Genomic DNA, 18,408 nt, shown 5'->3' on the forward strand with positions numbered 1-18,408 from the left:
GATTGCTTCATTTCACCTTGTTTTATAGATATTCAAGCTGCCCACCCACACTTTGTGATCAGCTACGACACCCTGGGCTGTGGCCTAGGCACTGCAGATTCAGAGGTTAATAGATGACCATTCCTGACCTTGAAGATCCCCCACTCTAGTGCAGGAGATAAGATGTAGGCCCTGTTTGTGGCTCTGAGCACAGGACCAGTCACCTGTCTGCTCGTGTTCAAATCCCAGCTCCACCACTGACTAGCCATGTGATCTGGGCACATTTCTCTCTCTGAGCCTCAGTTTCCTCATCTGTAAGTGGAAATAACAGCAGCTGTCTCAGAGAGTGGTTGTAAGGATTAAAGTAGCACTCCGTAAGTGTCCATTATTATTTTTATTATAGCAAGTGCTTACTTAGTGTACATGAAATGATGACTGAATTTATTCTCTCATTGGATCTCTATAAGAACCCTTCCTCCACCCTTCCCCACTATATGCATTCCAAGTAGAGAACAAAGGAATTCCTTTTCCCATTTTAAAGATGGAGAAATTCAGAGTGAATGAATGAATAAATAAATGAATACATGAATATCTAACCCACTCAACCTGTTCTATGTCCCCCACCTCCTCCCGGTGTCCATAGCTGGGCTGTTTGTCTGGAAAGCTGGGAGCTCCGAGTCCTGGAGAAGTGATCCTGGCTTTCTCTCCAACGTTCCAGCTCTGGGGATGGTGCCAAGAGCTCCACGCGACCTGCTCTGTGTCTAACACAGTCTGGGGGCAGGTGCTTCTGGGCTTTGTAAACACTGGGCCTCTGGGCTCTGCCCCAGAAGCCCCCAGCTTCCCAGAACCGGCACCCCAGTTCCTGTTCAGCTGCTGCTCTTTCTGTAAGGCCTTCACAAGCCTCACTGCCCCTTCTGGTAAGTGCAGGGGCCAGGAGGGAGGTTCCACTTTCACATTCGCTACCACACCCACAGGAGGGACATTTCTCAACGTGGAGGGGAAATTTCCTTTCTCTTTAGGCCTAACCTCAAGCTTGCTCCTTAACTCATTTTTTTTTTTCAGGATGTACTTAATTTTCCGCCGAGGCTCAGGTCTCCCCACAATATAAACTTGACTCTACTCCAGAAATAAGGGAGAACCATTACACTGCCGAGCCCCTACGGCAGGCCTGGCCTGCCCTGTGCTCAGGTGGGCTCTTCGTGCATCCTGATGTGCCCCTTCCCACGCCCCTATCGTACAGATTTGGGGACTGAGGTTCAGGGCAATGGAATGACTAGGGCTGGAATGTTCAAATGGGAAAACCTACCCCTTAGAGCTTTAGAAACACTTAGACATGGCCACAGAAAAGGAGTCCCCAAATGGCATTAATCTTGGCTGCTTCTGTACCACGTACTTAACTCTGTTCCTCTGCTTCCTGTAATCTAAATGTTTATTTGTGTCCATATCTGTCTCTCCTACTGGACTGCCCCTTCTCAACGGCAGAGAAGGTGACTCACTCGTGTTCTTCTCCCTGTGGCCCCAGCATATAGAGTGAGACAGGAAGGGACTGCTGGTCTGAGAAGTTAAAGCAAGCCAGTGGGCCTGGTGGTAGAGAATTAATGGAGGGGGAATGCAGGGTGGGCTGGAGTAAAAAAGCAAGGCCAGATCATGGAGGACCCTGTAGGCCATGGTGAGGTATCTGACTTTAATTCTAAGGGCAAAAGGAAGCCACTTAAGGCTTTTGAGCAGGGCCCTTACATGTTACAACAAAGTAATCTGGCTGTAGTGTGGAGAATGGATTGGAAAGTAACAGATGACGAAGCTCAGTGAGGAGCTTGTCCCAGTAGACCAGGCAAGAGATAGGAGAGTCTCTCCAGGTCAGTGTTTCTCAGACTTGAGTGGGCATCAGAATCCCCTGGAAGACCTGTTAAAACACAACTTGCTAGCCCCACTCCCAGAGTTTCTGATTCAGTAGGTCTGGCGTGGGGCCTGAGAACTTGTATTTCTAGCAAGGTCCCAGGTGATGCAGTTGCTGCTGGTCCCAGAGGACCACTGGCTTTAGGGAAAGAGAGGAGGGAAAGGGTGAGCGAGACACAGTCTTATCCTCAAAGACCTTTCATTTTATGGGAGCACAGTGTGAATAGTGCAATTCTAGAGAAGTTGATGCATCTGCATTGTGACAGTCCAGGGAGGGACGTCTCCTCCAGCGTGGGGTGATGGAGAGGGTCAGAGGAAGCTTTCTGGAAGAGGAAACTCTTGAATTGAGTTATAATAGTTAAGTAGAAGTCAACCAGGTGAGGGGGATCAGCAGGAGAGATAGGAAGGAGAAGATGTTCAAGTCAGAGGGCAGACCTTGAGCAAAAGCAAGGAGGTGAGGAATAGTATGATGTGTTTGGGCAATTGATCAAGAGACTTCAAAATGAAGTTGGTATATCATGAAGGGCTTTGCATGCCCTACACATTAAAGAGTTTTGACTTTATACTGTGGAGCAGAAGTTTGAAAACGTTTTCAGGGGGGGAGGGGTGCATAATGCAACGTGAGAGATGTCACAGAGCCCTCTGAGAATCTGATCAAAGTTAATGTGCACACAAGCAGAATATGGTGTGCATTTCAGGGTGTTCAAAAATTTGCTGAAGCCTATCCATGAACTTAAAAAAAGAAATCTCTGCAGTGGATGATGGGTTTTAAGCAAATATTTGTCTTCATTACATTTTAGTTTAGAAGGACCTCTCAGCGGCCATTAAAGAATGGATTTGATCAGAGGTAACTGGGTAAAAAGTAATAAACAGCAGTGTGGGCGGGGACCAGTTTAACACCTATACACAAGTGTTAGGTTGGTAAGTGTCAAGATCAGACTTGCTTTTTAGCAAAGTCACTGCTCAATTCAAGAAGTGTTGCTTGAGAGCTGAGCTCAGAGGCTGTCTTTGCATGGCTTAAATCTAGGCTGATGGGTAATGTAAACCAGCAAGAAGGAGCCGTCTCCACCCTTACCCCACCTACTGGAATCTGCCGGTCATCAGTCAGCTGAGGCCCAGATACCCCAGGCCTTTGAGGGCCAGAAGCCAAGGACGTGAAGGAAGGCAGCACTCTGATGAGCTGGGGAGAGGCCAAAAGGGCAAAGTGGGCTAGTGAGTGTTTGGGAGGTGGCCAGAGTGTCATTCCTTCCAAAGGTTTTGCAATAGCTCTAGGAAGCACACAGAGCTAAGATGATTATCTCTGTTGGACAGATGGGACACCGAAGGCCAGAGAAGGTGAGAACTTTACAAAAGACACGTAGCAAACATCAGGGCAAAACTGGAAGAGGAATCATCAACACCAGACTCGAGTCAGTGGCTCGCCTTGGGCTGACCCTCGTGTAAATTTTGCCATGGCTTTTCGTGGTGGCTCTATGACCCTGTAATTCTATGATTCTAGCAAAAAGGCTCTCCACCATTAGCTCAATTCCTTTGCTTTCTTTTGATCTATATCTGCCTTTTCAGCCAAGACCTTACCATCGACCACCTGTGAAGCTTGGAGCCAGCCGTTTGTCCCCTCTGCCTTGAGTTTTCTCCTCACCTGTAAAACAAGATGATGGCACTAAATGTCCACAAAGCCTTTGTCTTCTCTGAACTACAGTGGTTCTACAAAGGCTTCTGTGATCCAAAATTCTGCCCCAGCTTTGATGTGGCAACAGGACGTTCACCGGCCCAACTCCTTTTATATACAGTTACCGAGGAATAAGAAGAAGAAGAATGATAATGATTAACATTTATTTCTTCCCATGGGCCAAGAACTGATCTAAGTACTTTTAAGCTTCAAAACAACTTTTTTTTTTTTTTTTTTTGCCGTACGCAGGCCTCTCACTGTTGTGGCCTCTCCCGTTGCGGAGCACAGGCTCTGGATGCGCAGGCTCAGTGGCCATGGCTCACGGGCCCAGCCGCTCCACGGCATGTGAGATCTTCGCAGACCGGGGCACGAACCCGTGTCCCCTGCATCGGCAGGCGGACTCTCAACCACTGTGCCACCAGGGAAGCCCCCAAAACAACTTTTTAAGGGAACTGCTATTATTGTTTCCATTTCATAAATGAGAAACCTAGAAACACACAGAGAGGTTACATTACTTAATATAAGGTCATACAGTTAACAATTTGTGGAACCAGCGTTCAAACCCAAGCAGTTGGCTCAGGGTCCATGCTCTTTTCCCCAGGAGCTGAAGAGTGAGGGGTTAAGGGTACAAGGAAGGTATGGGAACTACCAAGTGAAGCCTCAGTGACAGGAGGCTCACTACCCCTCAGTGGCATATTTTATCATCATCCCCATCTCCATAGCAAGTTGTGCTATGTCCTGCTACCTCCCACCCCCTGCAAGAGGACACTTGTAAGAAGTTATCTAGTGACTTGTGGAAGGAGTTGCCAGATTAAGCAAATAAAAATACAGGATACCTGGTTAAATTCGAATTTCTAATAACAAGTAAATTTTTTTTTAAGTATAAGTCTATCCCATGCAACATTTGGGACATACTTATACCAAACACTTTTTCATTATTTATCTGAATTTCAAATTTAACTGGGCATCCTATATTTTATCTGGCAAACCTACTTCCAGTACAATAAAAATGAGGGTAAGTGATGACACTTTCCCTCTAGAAGACTGAATGTGTATTATTATTCTTTGGCTCACTGGTCCAGAAGGTTGATGTGATGGGCTTGGCGGAATCATTTTCAAGGGAATAGGGATGACCTCTCCTTCCTTATCTCAGTTGGGAAGTCCTGTGGGGCTTCTAAAATCACCCCTGAGGGAACCTGGAACAGCCTTCTGAACTGAAGCGGAACTCGCCAGAATGATCTGGCTGCCCACGTTCCTGTCTCAGTTCCCAGTGCCCTGCTCACAACTTAGAAGGTGACATAAACGGAGATCTCCCTCCTTCTCTGCTCCCCAATAGATTCCCAGGGCCCTTTAGGACATTCGGGTCTTCAAACACTAATTACTGCTCCTCTCTGAACCTTAGTAATCTCTTCTGTGATAATTAGAGAAAAATGAAGAAAAGCACATATTAGATTCTCAAGTTAGAGTGGGTCATTTCTTGGGTTTTCCTCATACTGAATATTATAGAGTTCTGGGAGAAGAATACCAAGGCCCAAAGATTTTCTGACCTTAACAACATGTTGTGAATTCCCAAAAATCCCCCCTAGGAAATGAGTTTTGAAATATGAATATGTGGGGTTACTCCATAGCTGAGACAGCTGTGGTGAAGCTTGCTTTCTCATGGCTGGCATCCCAGACAGACCCCGGGCTTGACCGGACTCCTACCTCCTCATCACAACCTGACCCCGGGCTTCCCTCTCTCCCTCTCCCTCACCACCTCCCACCCGTGCCCTGTGTGGAGTGGTTTCTATCAACAGAGCCTGTTTCAGCTCATTGGGAAACTGGCTGCTCACATGCTTTCAATCTGCTTTGCCTTCCCTGATTACCGAGATGTCCCAGACCAAATCACACTTAGATGAAATGCATTTGGGTGGGTGGACCCTGCCTGTCTCAGCAGAAATATTAGGGCAGCCGCCTAGAGCACAGCCGAGACTTACACAAAATGCAGATCAGCATCCCCAAAGCAAAGGGAATTGTGAAAAGTGTTTTGTATTAACGTTCTCGAATATATACATTTATAGGCATTCTGATTAGACCCCAGGCAAATGTCATACTACTTCCTTAAAAGAATTAATTTAAAAAGGATTTAGAACAGAACAAAAACAAAACTTTCTTGGGTTTTATAGCACTATGGGCTGGAGAGCAATTTATCTTCCTCCTTGCCCTACCTAAGGTGCAGCACTTCTCACTGTGGGGCTGTGAAGAATGGGGTCCCAGCTTTTTTTCTGAATATTTTCTGATTAGAAGCCTCTAAGCTGACGTTATTAGCCAGACGTGTCTTTGGCTTTGTCAGCTGGAGCCAGAATAGCCTCATCATCATTACCTTCATTATCCCGAGGCTGAGAGTCATTGATCGCTTATTTTGTGCCAGGAATTTTGCTAAATATTCTACATGATTTATGTCACTGAATTCCCTAATGACCTCCTATGAGAGGTACATTTTTTTCATTAAGATTTTATTTTCTTAGAGTGATTTAAGGTTCACGGCAGAACTAAGGGACGGTACTGAGATGTCTTACGTAACCCCCTGCCCCTACACATGTACAGACTCCTCCATTATGAACGTCCACCACCAGAGCAGTATGTTTGTTTTAGTCGATGAACCTACATTGACACATCATAATTACCCCCAAATCCATAGTTTACCCTTGGTACTGTACATTCTATGGGTTTGGACAAATGTGTAATGACATATATCCATCATTGTAACATTATACATAGTACTTTCTCTGCCTTAAAAATCCTCTGTGCTCTACCTATTCATCCTCCCCACCCCTCCCAACTTCTGGCAACCACTGATCTTTTTACTGTCTCCATAGTGTTGCCTTTTCCAGAATGTCGTATATTTGGAATCATACAGTATAAGCCTTTTCAGATTGGCTTCTTTCACTTAGTATCATGCATTTAAGTTTCCTTTCATGGCTTGATGGTTCATTTATTTTTAGCACTGAATAATATTTCATTGTCTAGATGTACCACAGTTTATTTATCCATTCACCTTGGTTGCTTCCAAGTTTTGGCAATTATAAATAAAGCTGCTATAAACATCTTTGCGCAGGTTTTTGTTTGGACATAAGTTTTCAACGACTGTTATTGCTAAATGTATTTAGTTTTGTAAGAAACTGCTAAACTGTCTTCCAAAGTGGCTGCACTATTTTTCAGGTTCACCAGCAGTGAATGAGAGTTCCTGTTGCTCCACATCCTCATCAGCACTTGGTGTTGTCAGTGTTGAGGATTTGGGCCATTCTAATAGGTATGTAGTGGTATATCATTGCTTTAATTTGCATTTCCTTGTTGACATATTATGTGGAGCATCTTTTCATATGCTTATTTGCCATCTATATGTCTTCCTTGGTGAGGCATCTGTTAAGTTCTTAGCTAATTTTTTAATCAGGTTTGTTTTCTTGTCATTGAATTTTAAGATTTCTTTATATATTTTGGATAACAGTCCTTTATCAGATGTGTCCTCTACAAATATTTTCTCCTAGTCATGGCTTATCTTCTCCTTTTCTTGACATTGTCTTTCACAGAGCAGAAGTTTTTAATTTTAATGAAGTGCAGCTTAATGATTATTTCTTTCATGGTTCATATCTTTGGTGTTATATCTAAAAAGGCATTATCATACCCACATCTAGGTTTTTTTCCTATGTCATCTTCTATGTTTTATACTTTTAAGTTTTACATATAGGTCTGTGATCCATTTTGAGTTAATTTTTGTGAAGGGTATAAGGTCTGCCTCTAGGTTCATTTTTTTTTTTTCATGTGTTCATCTAATTGGTCCAGCACCATTTGTATAAAAGACTAAATTTTCTCATTATATCACCTTTGTTCTTTTGTCAAAGATCAGTTGACTATATTTATGTGGGTCTATATCTGGGCTCTCTACTCTGTCCACTGATCTGTCTATTCTTTCACCAGTACCACACTGTCTTGATTACTGTAGCTTTATATAATAAGTCTTGAAGTTGGGTAGTTTTAGTCCTCCAGCTCTTCTCCTTCCATATTGTGTTGGCTATTTGGGGCCTTTTGTCTCTGCATATAAACTTCAGAAATAGTTTGACAATATCCACAAAATAACTTGCTGGGATTTTGATTGGGATTAGATTGAATCTACAGATCAAGTTGTGAAGAACTTGACACTTATCAGTATTTTGATAATACTGATTCTTCCTATGCATATATTTGGTTTTTCTTTAATATCTTTTATCAGAGACCTGTAGTTTTAATCACATAAATTTCGTCCATATTTTGTTAGATTCATACCTAAGTATTTCATTTTTGGGGGTGCTAATGTAAATGGTATTATAATTTTACTTTCAAATTCCATTTGTTCATTGCTGGTTGTGGGAAAGCAATTGACCTTTATATATTGACCTGTATACTTCAACCTGGTAATAATCACTTATTAGTTCCAGGAGATTTTTGCTAATTCAGATTTTCTTAGATGATCATGTCATCTGAAGACAAACACAGTTTTATTTCTTCCTTCCCAGTCTGCATACCTGTTATTTTCTTTTCCTTTCTGGTCTTAGTGCATTAGCTAGAACTTCCAGTGTGATGTTGAAAAGGAGTTGTGAGAGGGGCGTCCTTGTCTTGTACCTGACCTTAGTGTGAAAGCTTTGAGTTTCTCATCGTGTGTGATATTAGTGGGGTTTTCATAGATATTCTTTATCAAGTCGAGGAAGTTCTCCTTTATTCATAGTTCACTAAGAGTTTTTATCATGAATGTTGTTGGATTTTGTCATATGCCTTTTCTACATCTATTGATATGATCATATGATCAAGTGATTTTTCGTTTTTAGCTTGTTGATGTAACAGATTACATGAATTGATTTTCTAATGTTCAACCAGCCTTACTTACCTGGGATAAATCCCACTTGGTTGTGTGCATAATTCTTTTTATATATTGTTGGATTTAATTTGCTAATATTTTGAAGATTTTTACATCTATGTTCATGAGAGATATTGGTCTGTAGGTTTCTTTTCTCATAATGTCTTTGTCTGTTTTTGATATTGGGGTAATGCTAGCCTCATAGAGTAAGTTAGGAAGTATGCCTTCGGCTTCTATCCTCTGAAAGAGATTGCAGAGATTTAGTAAAATTTCTTTAAAATGTTTGGTAGAATTTACCACTGAACCCATCTGGGCCTGGTGCTTTCTGTTTTGAAAGGTTATTAATTATTGAATCAATTTTTTAATAGACATTGGCCTGTTTGGGTTATCTATTTCTTCTTGTGTGAGTTTTGGCAAGTTGTGTCTTTCATGGAATTGGTTTATTTCATCTAGGTTGTCGAATTTGTAGGTATAGAGTTGTTCATAGTACTCCTTTATTTCCCTATAATAGCCATAGGATCTGTAGTGATGTCGAAGGATGTACAATTTTTAATACCCATTTTATGGATGAGGAAACTGAGAGTTAACAAGATTGATAGCCCAGGATCACAGAGCTAATCAAGGGGAAAGCTGGTGTTCTAACCCCAGACTGTACAACCCAAGGCTGCAACATTCAATCTTGGTGACCCTTGCTTCCCAGGGTTTGGTAGCAAGGCAGTTCTGGGAACATTCTAGGTACTTGGTAACTATTTGGGCAAGGAGATTAAAGAGTCTCACTCATTTTTCAGGGTCCCCCTCAAAACTCTCCTGGATGTATATAGTAGATCCATCCCTCCTCTTTGTACTTCCCTGGTCTATGAAGGCATTTATGAGAGTCTGAGCTCCTTTGAGGTGACAAGAGGACATAATGCAAAAAAGGAAAATACTCTGATGCCAGACAGAGCTGGGTTTAAATGATGGCTCAAATTTTAACCAACTCTATAGAGATGGGACAGAAAACTTCTCTAAATTTTTGTTTCCTCACCTATAAAATGGGTAAAATTTCACTTGCTTCACAGGATTGTTATAAGTGTTAACTAGAAAAATTTAGCCTGCATTCAGGCATCCAGTATTTTTTGAGCACCTGTTATGTGCAGAGGCCATTAGGAACTTATTAATGTCCATTACTATCCTTTAAGGACAGAGATTTTATATTCCATTCTTTTCATCCCCATGACCCAGTAGAGAACCTAGAACAGAATGTGTGCTCATGAAATGGGGAGCATATGATGTTTACATAAATTAATAAATAAATACAATAAAAGTCAAAACTCATGACATGACATATTTACATAACCCACCCAGTTTATCTCTGTGGCCTCATCTACCACCCCTCCCCTCCAGCTACACATGACTAACTGGCATTCAGCAAACAAGCCATGTCCTTCCATGTCTCAGCATCAACCCAGTCCTCAAATAATTCTCTGTCTTGAATGCCTGCCACACCCCTTTTGTCCACCTGGCGAGCTACTCAGTAGTATTAGTTTTACCTTATGGAAAATTCAGAATAAATCTTCTACTCTGCATGACAGCCTTTCAAATAATTGAAGTCAGTCTTCATGACTCCCTTCCTTGTGCTATCCTTCCAGGTCATATTTTCTTCCTCCTTCCCAAAAATTCTTGTAGGTGACGGTCTCTGAATCCCATACCATCTCGGGTCCTCCCTATTTTACCAGTTGCCTCTTAGTCATTCTTTCACTGGCTATTTACTGAGTGCCTACTAGATGTAATATAGTGGTCCCCAACCTTTTTGGCACCAGGGACCAGTTTCACGGAAGACAATTTTTCCACGGACTGGGGCAGGGAGGGGGATGGTTTCAGGATGATTTAAGTGCATTACGTTTATTGTGCACTTTATTTCTATTATTATTACATTGTAATATATAATGAAATAATTATACAGCTCACCATAATGCAGAATCAGTGGGAGCCCTGAGCTTGTTTTCACTTGCCACTCACTGATAGGGTTCTGATATGAGTCTGCAAGCAGTTGATTTATTATGGTCCCTGTGCAGTCAAACCTCTCTGCTGATGATAATCTGTATTTGCAGCCGCTCCTCAGCGCTGGCATCACCGCCTCAGCTCCACCTCAGATCATCAGGCATTAGATTCTCATAAGGAGCATGCAACCTAGATCCCTCGCGTGCGCAATTCACAGTAGGGCTTGAGCTCCTATGAGACTCTAATGCCGCTGCTGATCTGACAAGAAGTGGAGCTCAGGCAGCCATGTGAGCGATGGGAAGCAGCTGTAAATACAGGTGAAGCTTTGCTCGCTTGCTTGCCGCTCGCCTCCTGCTGTGCGGCCCGGTTCCTAACAGGCCACAGACCAGTACCAGTCCATGGCCCGGGGGTTGGAGACCCCTGATGTAAGATAAAATAGATTTTGTCACAAGAATAAAAGTTTATGAGGCTTATATTCTCCTGAGAGGAGCTGGACAACAAACAAATAAAAATTGAATATATATGTTGGCTGTAGATGTGTCAGGAAGAAAAAGAAAATGAGCATGTGAGGAGAGGAGAAGGCAGAGTGTAAAGATTATGCATAGGGTGGTCAGGGAATACAGTCCTATTTAAGCGGGATGCTGAAGGAAATGAGGGAGAAACCATGTGGCTATCTGGGGGAGGTGTATCCAGATGGAGAGAAAAACAAGTACAAGTGCCCTCTGGCAAGAGTGTCTTGTGTTTGTGGCAGTTCCGGGAGGCCTACGTGATGGAGCACAGGGAGAGGGAGAAATCACAGTTAGAGGTGAGTTCCAAGAGGAACTGGAGGCAGATTACATAGGTCCTCTAGGACAGTGAGAAGAACATCATTTTAAGTGAGATGGAAATTTAGCAGGGAGTTTATCTGAATCACTTGAAGACTTCTCTCTGGAGACTTTACAAAGTTCAGTTTTAGAGGAACAAACATGGAAGCAGAGAGACCTAGTTAGGGGCTATTGCAATAACCACAGCAGGAGATGATGGTTGCTGGAAACAAGATAGTTATGTTTCAAATGTGTATGATGCACTAGAATTCTGGATGCACTTTGAAAGCAGAGCCCACTGCATTTGTTAAAGGATCAAGCATGGGGCAGAAGACAGTGTACCTCAGCCTCCTTCTCTATAAAATAGGGATAATATTTGTACCTCCCAGTTGTTAAGGTTCACAGTGGATGCTCAAGAAATGTGAATTTCCTCTCTCAGCAGCACAGTGCTCCGATTGGCAGTGATCACAGGACCATTAATCATGGTAGATTATTCAGAGTCTGGGTGGGGAGGAGAGATGATGAATTTCAAGTACCTGTGGGACCCCCAAAGGGAGAGGTACGATTGGAAAGATGTAGTGCAGGATTTAGGATATAGTTCAGGGTAAAAGTTTGGGAGGTGTCATTGTATGTAGCAGCTGAAACCACTGGGATAAGTCAAGAATAGTGTCCTTTCCATTACCATAGTAATACTGTGCAATATTCATGGAACTAATATATACCTTAAAGAAGAAATCACAGCATCATTAAAAGCAGAATGAAAAATCTGGTATCATATGAAATGAGGGACTAATTGTTCCAGAATTTTGGAATAAGGGAAGCCAGGGAAACTGAGCTGACACATTGTATGAACTTCTTGGAAATGTAGTATAAAGGGAACCAAGCATCTCCATGGTTGTTAGTAATCAAGGAAAGGAAGAAAGTTTAGGCAACATGGATATAAATCAAGGAGGTGTGAGTCTTCATCCAGGCCTTCCCTTTACACTGTGTTATCGGCTTTTTAACATTAGCCATGGAATTGTTACCTGTTTGATTGGCTGATAGCACATCTGGTTGCTCAGATCTGGATTCTGTATCTATGGGCATGCTGGCTTTGTGCAGATGTGTGGTCCACGGGAGCCCCCAGGGATGGTACCCACATGATAAATTCCATGCAACTATTTGCGTGTTGCAAAGGCTAGTCCCCTCCCTCGCTGGTTTACTGGTATCTCTCCATCTGCCCCAGATACTTAGGAATCAACAGAACTGGGCTCTTTCCTGGCTCTGTCATCACCCAGTGGCATCTGTGTGTTGAGATGATTGATCTGCTCTGCACTCTTGCACAACCATGTGTGGTCTGACCCCACACTGTGTGAAGGTCACCAATACATTATGATCCCAGAAGAGGGGGGTCAGGATGAGCCAGAGGGGATAGGTGCCTGGAAATATTGTATAAGGATAGACTGAAAGAACTAGGGATTTTTTTTTTTTTTTTTTGCATGGGGAATAGGAGATTCAAGTAGGATGTGTCTTCAAATGCTTTAAGGGCAAATATTTGGGTGAGAAATTGACTTGTTCCTCTTCCGTACTGACTAATATATGGATGTGTCAAAGAGATATACTTTGGCCCATCATTATAAAAGATATTTCTAATAACATTTGCCATCCATCAGTGAAATGAACTGTCTTTGGAGGAGGATGACTGATGGAACCCTCTTAGTTTGGGTTCAAGCATTGGATCTGAGATTGGACTAGATGAATAACGCCTTCTTGCCTCCTCTCCCCACCTTCCCATTATCTCCCCTTCCTGTCTCTGTGGTCCTCTGGCTTATCCTCAGAGGAACAAACCTACATGGACTTTTACTAAGTGGGAGTCAAACCTTAGGCCCCTTTGTGTGCAAGATGCAAACTGTCAATTTGACCCAAGATGTTCACAAACTTTTTTGAGTGATTAATAGGAAAGGCAAATACCTTTCATTCCTCAGGGCTACCAATGACCATGTGGTAAATGACTTCATCTGAGCACTGAATAGCACCCCACCCCCTGAGGATTACTTCTCCCTGGTTGACCCCAGGTCAAGGCTGATCCATTTTGCTTTGAGGGGAAGAATGTGAAGCATGTCCTCTGTGAAAGCCCAGAACAGATGTTATGTTTTCTTTCATGACTGCCTTTGCGAAGTGGCTGGTGAGCTGGGCCCTTGGACATCAAGCCAGGCTTGGCCAGGACAGCTAATCAAGAGATGATCAGGTCCCTCAGACAAAGGGGGAAAGTCCAGTGGGTATGATGGAGGAAGGTGAGCTGTCCCCAAAGCCGGGGGAGTATAAAGGAGTGCTAAAACCAAAAAGAACCTAACAGGCCAAATAGTTTGACCTCTTGATTTTACAGATGAAGAAACTGAAGGTCAGAGAGACAGGGAATTCCTGAAGTCATGCAGAAAATCAGACCCACCAGGACTAGGATTAGAGCGAGGTGAGTGAGGCACCTACATGACCCTGTGACCCCTCCTGAAATTTTGCACCCTAGGTAACTCATTTGCTTTACCCTAGTCTCAGTCCTGAACCCTGTACCACCCAAGCTAGAGAACTCACCTGCCACACTCAAAGTCCCTTCGGAGAGGTTCTATCCATGGAAGGTGCCATGTTTTCTTGCATATGATCCTGCCCCAATTGGACCAAAGAAGGACCCCTGACCATAGGCAGCCAACATGCAGCCTGGCCAGCATCTTGGGCTAGTCTGGTGTGGGCAGCTGTCCCATGGGGCGTAAAGGGATTTAACTGGACAATCAGATTTTCTCTGGGGAATTTGAATCAGCAATAAGACGACACAGTCTTTAGTGTTTGAGAGATAAAGTCAAGGGCATTCTTGCACCTCAGTTCTGTTACTTTCATTGTTCTGTATTCATTCCTGTGATGTTCATCCTGGGAAGGGAGAGAGGGATGACCAGTCCTGTGCCTCTCCCAATTTCTGCCTGTTGCTAATGGGTACACTAATGTGTACCCATTAGTGTACATTAGTGTACACTAATGTGCCACTGTTCAGACTTCTCACCACTGTGGAGACCACCTGCCTCCCATCATCCATTTATCAAACAATGAGTGAACAGCTCCTTTTCATTAGGCACAAAGGTGAATAACACTTGGTCCCTAATCTTAGGAGTTTACACCTTAGCAGGAGAAGCAGATGCAAAAGAGATAATTATAGTACCATGTGATGAGTATAACGATGGAAAAAAGCCACATATCGTTGGGCAATAAGACTGTGTCGTCTTATTGCTGATTCAAATTCCCCAGGAAAAGGTGCATAACCCATCTGGCAGAACCAGGAGTGAATGAAAAGAAGACTTCCTGGAGGAGGTGTTGCTTGCACTGAGTTCTAAGCAATGAGCAGGATTTTGCCACATGAAGAGTAGGGGAAAAGCATTCTAGGCTTGATCAAAGTATAGAGCTAAGGACCAGCACATGTGGAGGAACTGCGAACATTTGGACAGTTGTATGAATTTCAAGTCAGGGCAGAGCAAGGAGGAGGACGCTGATCCTTGTAAGCCAGGCTAAGGAGCTTGCACTTCGTACACCAGGTGAGCTCTCACACACTGGTAATCCAAGGCTACACTCAGTGCCAGGACAACTGTACTTGGCCCATGGAGGATTTCACAGAATTCTGAGTTTGAATGCCTTTAGACAGCTATGCTTCAGTTCACCATAATCCCCACTGCTCCCCATTGTCTACCCATGGTCCTGGTACTTTTATTTCCTACCTCCATCTGTAGGCGCTGAGGACATGGTCTCTGCTCTGGATGGTGGAGAGACTCTGAAGAGTTTTTGGAGGCATGATCAGGCCTCTGCTTTACAAAAGTTCCCTTGGATGAGGCAGAAGAGGGATTTTATGGGCACTCCGGAGGCAGAGCAGTCGTTTGCAGACCATTACGATAATCCAGGCCAGACATCCCTGGTGGTGCAGTGGTTAGGAACCCGCCTGCCAATTCAGGGGACATGGGTTCGAGCCCTGGTCTGGGAAGATCCCACAGGCCGTGGAGCAACTGAGCCTGTGCGCCCAGCTACTGAGCCTGTGCTCCAGAGTCTACAAGCCACAACTACTGATCCCGTGTGCCACAACTACTGAAGCCTGCACACCTAGAGCCTGTGCTCCACAACAAGAGAAGCCACTGTGATGAGAAGTCCGCGCACCACAACGAAGAGTTGTCCCTGCTCACTGCAACTAGAGAAAGCCCGCGTGCAGCAACGAAGACCCAACGCAGCCATAAATAAATAAATAAATAAAATAAAAATTGTAAAAAATGAAAAAAATTCTGTAAAACATTAATTAATTAAAAAAATAATAATCCAGGCAAAAGATGTCAAGGGCCTGGAAATATGCCAGAGGAGGGCTAGTAAGCACTGAGCGATGGCCCCTCCAGCCGCTCTTGTGCATTTTGGAAGCCACGTGGGAGAGGGTGATGGACCTGGAGCCAGCAATTCTGTGTCCAGCACCCCTTTACATGACAGAATGCTGTGAGTCCCTAACCTGCTGGGCGCCTCCTATGCCCCCAGGCTTAACATCCATAATCTCTGGCCAAGATCCCAACAATCCTGTGGAGCTCTTCCCCCTCCCCAACCATTCTACAAAGGCTTAGAGAGGTTGGGCAGCTCCCATGAAGTGTCCTTGCTACGTGGTTGGTCAGGAATTCAGAACCAGGGTGAGGTGTCTGCAAAGCCGGGACTTGCTCTGCTCTATTCCCCTCACACGCTGCCCAGTAGGTTTGTCTGGACATTGTCCAGAGCCCAGAGGCTATGACAGCAACATCTTTGGGAGCTGACCCAGCAGAGAATTAATATGGACTTTGGGAGAGAGAAAAAGAACTGAGGGTAAACTATCCAAGAGGCCAGGCTGAAATGTGTGTTCGAGTATGTGTATTTGGTTTGGTAAAACCCTGCTACCTTTCTCTCAGAAAAGAAGAAAAATTCTAGGTGCATTTATATGTTAGAACACAAATGCCAAAGCAAGGGTAAGTATTGTTGTTTGGGATCCACTAGCTACAAGAAGTCTGAAGGGGAAACCAGGCTGGAGAGGATCCTTCTGGAAGGGCCCCAGATGTCCCGGCCTGGGAGCTCCTGTACCCAGCTCTGCTCTTTCTTTTCTCCTTCATCAGCTTTGAGGAAGTTTTAGAAAACACTCCCATGGCCCTAAAAGTCCTACCCAGAGACTCAAGCACCCCTTCGAAGTCAGTTATTCTCGAAGTATGGTCCTCAGACCAGCAGCAGCTCCATCACCTGGGAACTCATTAGACATGCAAATTCTCAGACCCCACACAAGCATACTGAATCAGAAACCAGGGTGGGTACAGGGCCAGCACTGTTTAACCAAGTCCACTAGGGGGATTCTGATGTGAGCCCAAGTTTGAGAACCCCTGCAATAAGTGATAATGTGACAGTGTAAATGTTTTATTGATGCTTTAATGAATCTCATGTATTTTTCCTGCGATGTCCTGGGCTTCTTCCAACTGAATAAAGACTTTCTGCAACATCACTTTGGGTCCAGCAGAATCCCAATGTGGCCAAAGAGTGGGCATGGGCAGGTAGACCAATGGTCGGTTCAAATTCAAATTCAAATTCAAATTCCATGCTGGCTTGTTTTGTTTTGCTTTGATGTTGCTTAATCTGAACTCAGCTTCAGGGGCACCTCCTCAAGGAAGCCTTCCCAGATTTCCCAGGCTAGGTTAGAGTCTCTTGTCATATTTTCCCAGAAGTCCCCAAGTTCCGGCTCATCTTCCTGGTGCTCATCCATCAGTCTGTGTCACAATCATCTGTTTAATAAATAGTCCTTTTCTTCCACTTCAAGTGCAGTGAGGGCAGAGCCTGTGGGTTTCCTGTTCATCCTCCCATTCCTGTGGTAGAGCAGAGGGATACACAGTAAATATGTGTTTAATTAATGGAACACCGAACTCACATATATGCCTTAGTGGTTCCTTTAGGCTGGATTGTTTCTCCCCAGCGTCACCTGTGGCTTTCTCTATCTTCTCATTCCAACCTTACCTACCCAGTCACCATCATCAGACCACCCAACCCAACCCAATCCAGCTAGTCTATACCATCCCTCTGCTTTGTCTTCAACAGAGCACTTAATCACTATTTGACAGTCTATTTAATTATTTTATGTTCTGACCCCCGAGTACCCACCCCCTGAGAATACAAGTTCCAAAGTCAGGGGTTGGTTTATCTAGCTCAACTGTGTACCCCCTGCACATCAGATTCCGTCAGTAAGTGATTTTCAAATGATGCATGACTTTTTACTGACTCATTTACTCACTCAGACATCTTCTATGTATGATCATTTATATATGGAGAAAGCTAAACCCAAGAGGAGAGCCAGTTGCCCAGGTCACACAGCTGGTGGGGAGCAGAACTGAGCTAGAATCTATGACTTCTGGCTTTCAAGCCCATCCTCTTTCTACCACATCACTTACCTCTTTGCTTGACTAAGAAGTTTGGTATTTTTCCTGGAAGTTGCGTGGAGCCATTGAATTCTTGAACTTCAAGGAAGTAGCAGAATGGGTGCTATTTTACTATATAAGGTAGGTCTCTCTATCCTCCTCTTGCCAAATTGACTAGTCTTATTTCAAAGGCATCTGCTTTTCCATCTATGGGTCATGAAGTCACTGCCACACACCATAAATCCATCACTGACATTTTCTTGCAGCTGTGTTAATTGACAGCTCTGAATCACCAGTGCTGTGAAGATGCCAGAAGGGCTGGTACCATCAAATCATATCAGTTGGAGACGGCCTGCGATTGCCGATGGCTGCATTAATGTACCTGTGCTGCGGCAGAGGTCCCTCCACCCTGCCTGACGGCTGCAGAGACAAATCCAGAGGAGATGAAGGGGTGTCACTCCAGGAGGCAGCTGATTTATGTCAGAGGATTGAACCTGTCCCTGTATCAAGTCCAAGCTTTGCTCAATCAAGCCAGAACCCCATTAGCTTTAAAGAAAGCCTCTGTGCTGGAACTTTGGACCAAGAGGGAGGAGAAGTGGGGATACATGTAAATGTATAGCTGATTCACTTTGTTATACAGCAGAAACTAACACACCATTGTAAGGCAATTATACTCCAATGAAGGTGTTAAAAGAGTACCCACGTTCATTGAAGTATCTTTGATAATGGCAAAAACAAGTAGGGAATTGTAGTATCAACTCTGGTACTTTCCACAGAAATATTATGCACCTACTAGAATCTGAG

At 43.9% G+C, this 18,408-nt stretch overlaps 1 long non-coding RNA gene across 1 annotated transcript; it reads left to right on the forward strand.

Moving 5' to 3' along the window:
• The first annotated feature begins 868 nt into the window (after nt 1-868).
• On the forward strand, nt 869-17,902 carry LOC309958730. The gene is made up of 3 exons (XR_014326050.1): nt 869-896; nt 6,746-6,836; nt 17,871-17,902. It is a non-coding gene; the product is annotated as an uncharacterized lncRNA (long non-coding RNA).
• Nucleotides 17,903-18,408: the final 506 nt, after the last annotated feature.

Source organism: Leucopleurus acutus, assembly GCF_964270905.1.
Source record: "Leucopleurus acutus genome assembly, chromosome: 2".
NCBI lineage: Eukaryota > Metazoa > Chordata > Mammalia > Artiodactyla > Delphinidae > Leucopleurus > Leucopleurus acutus.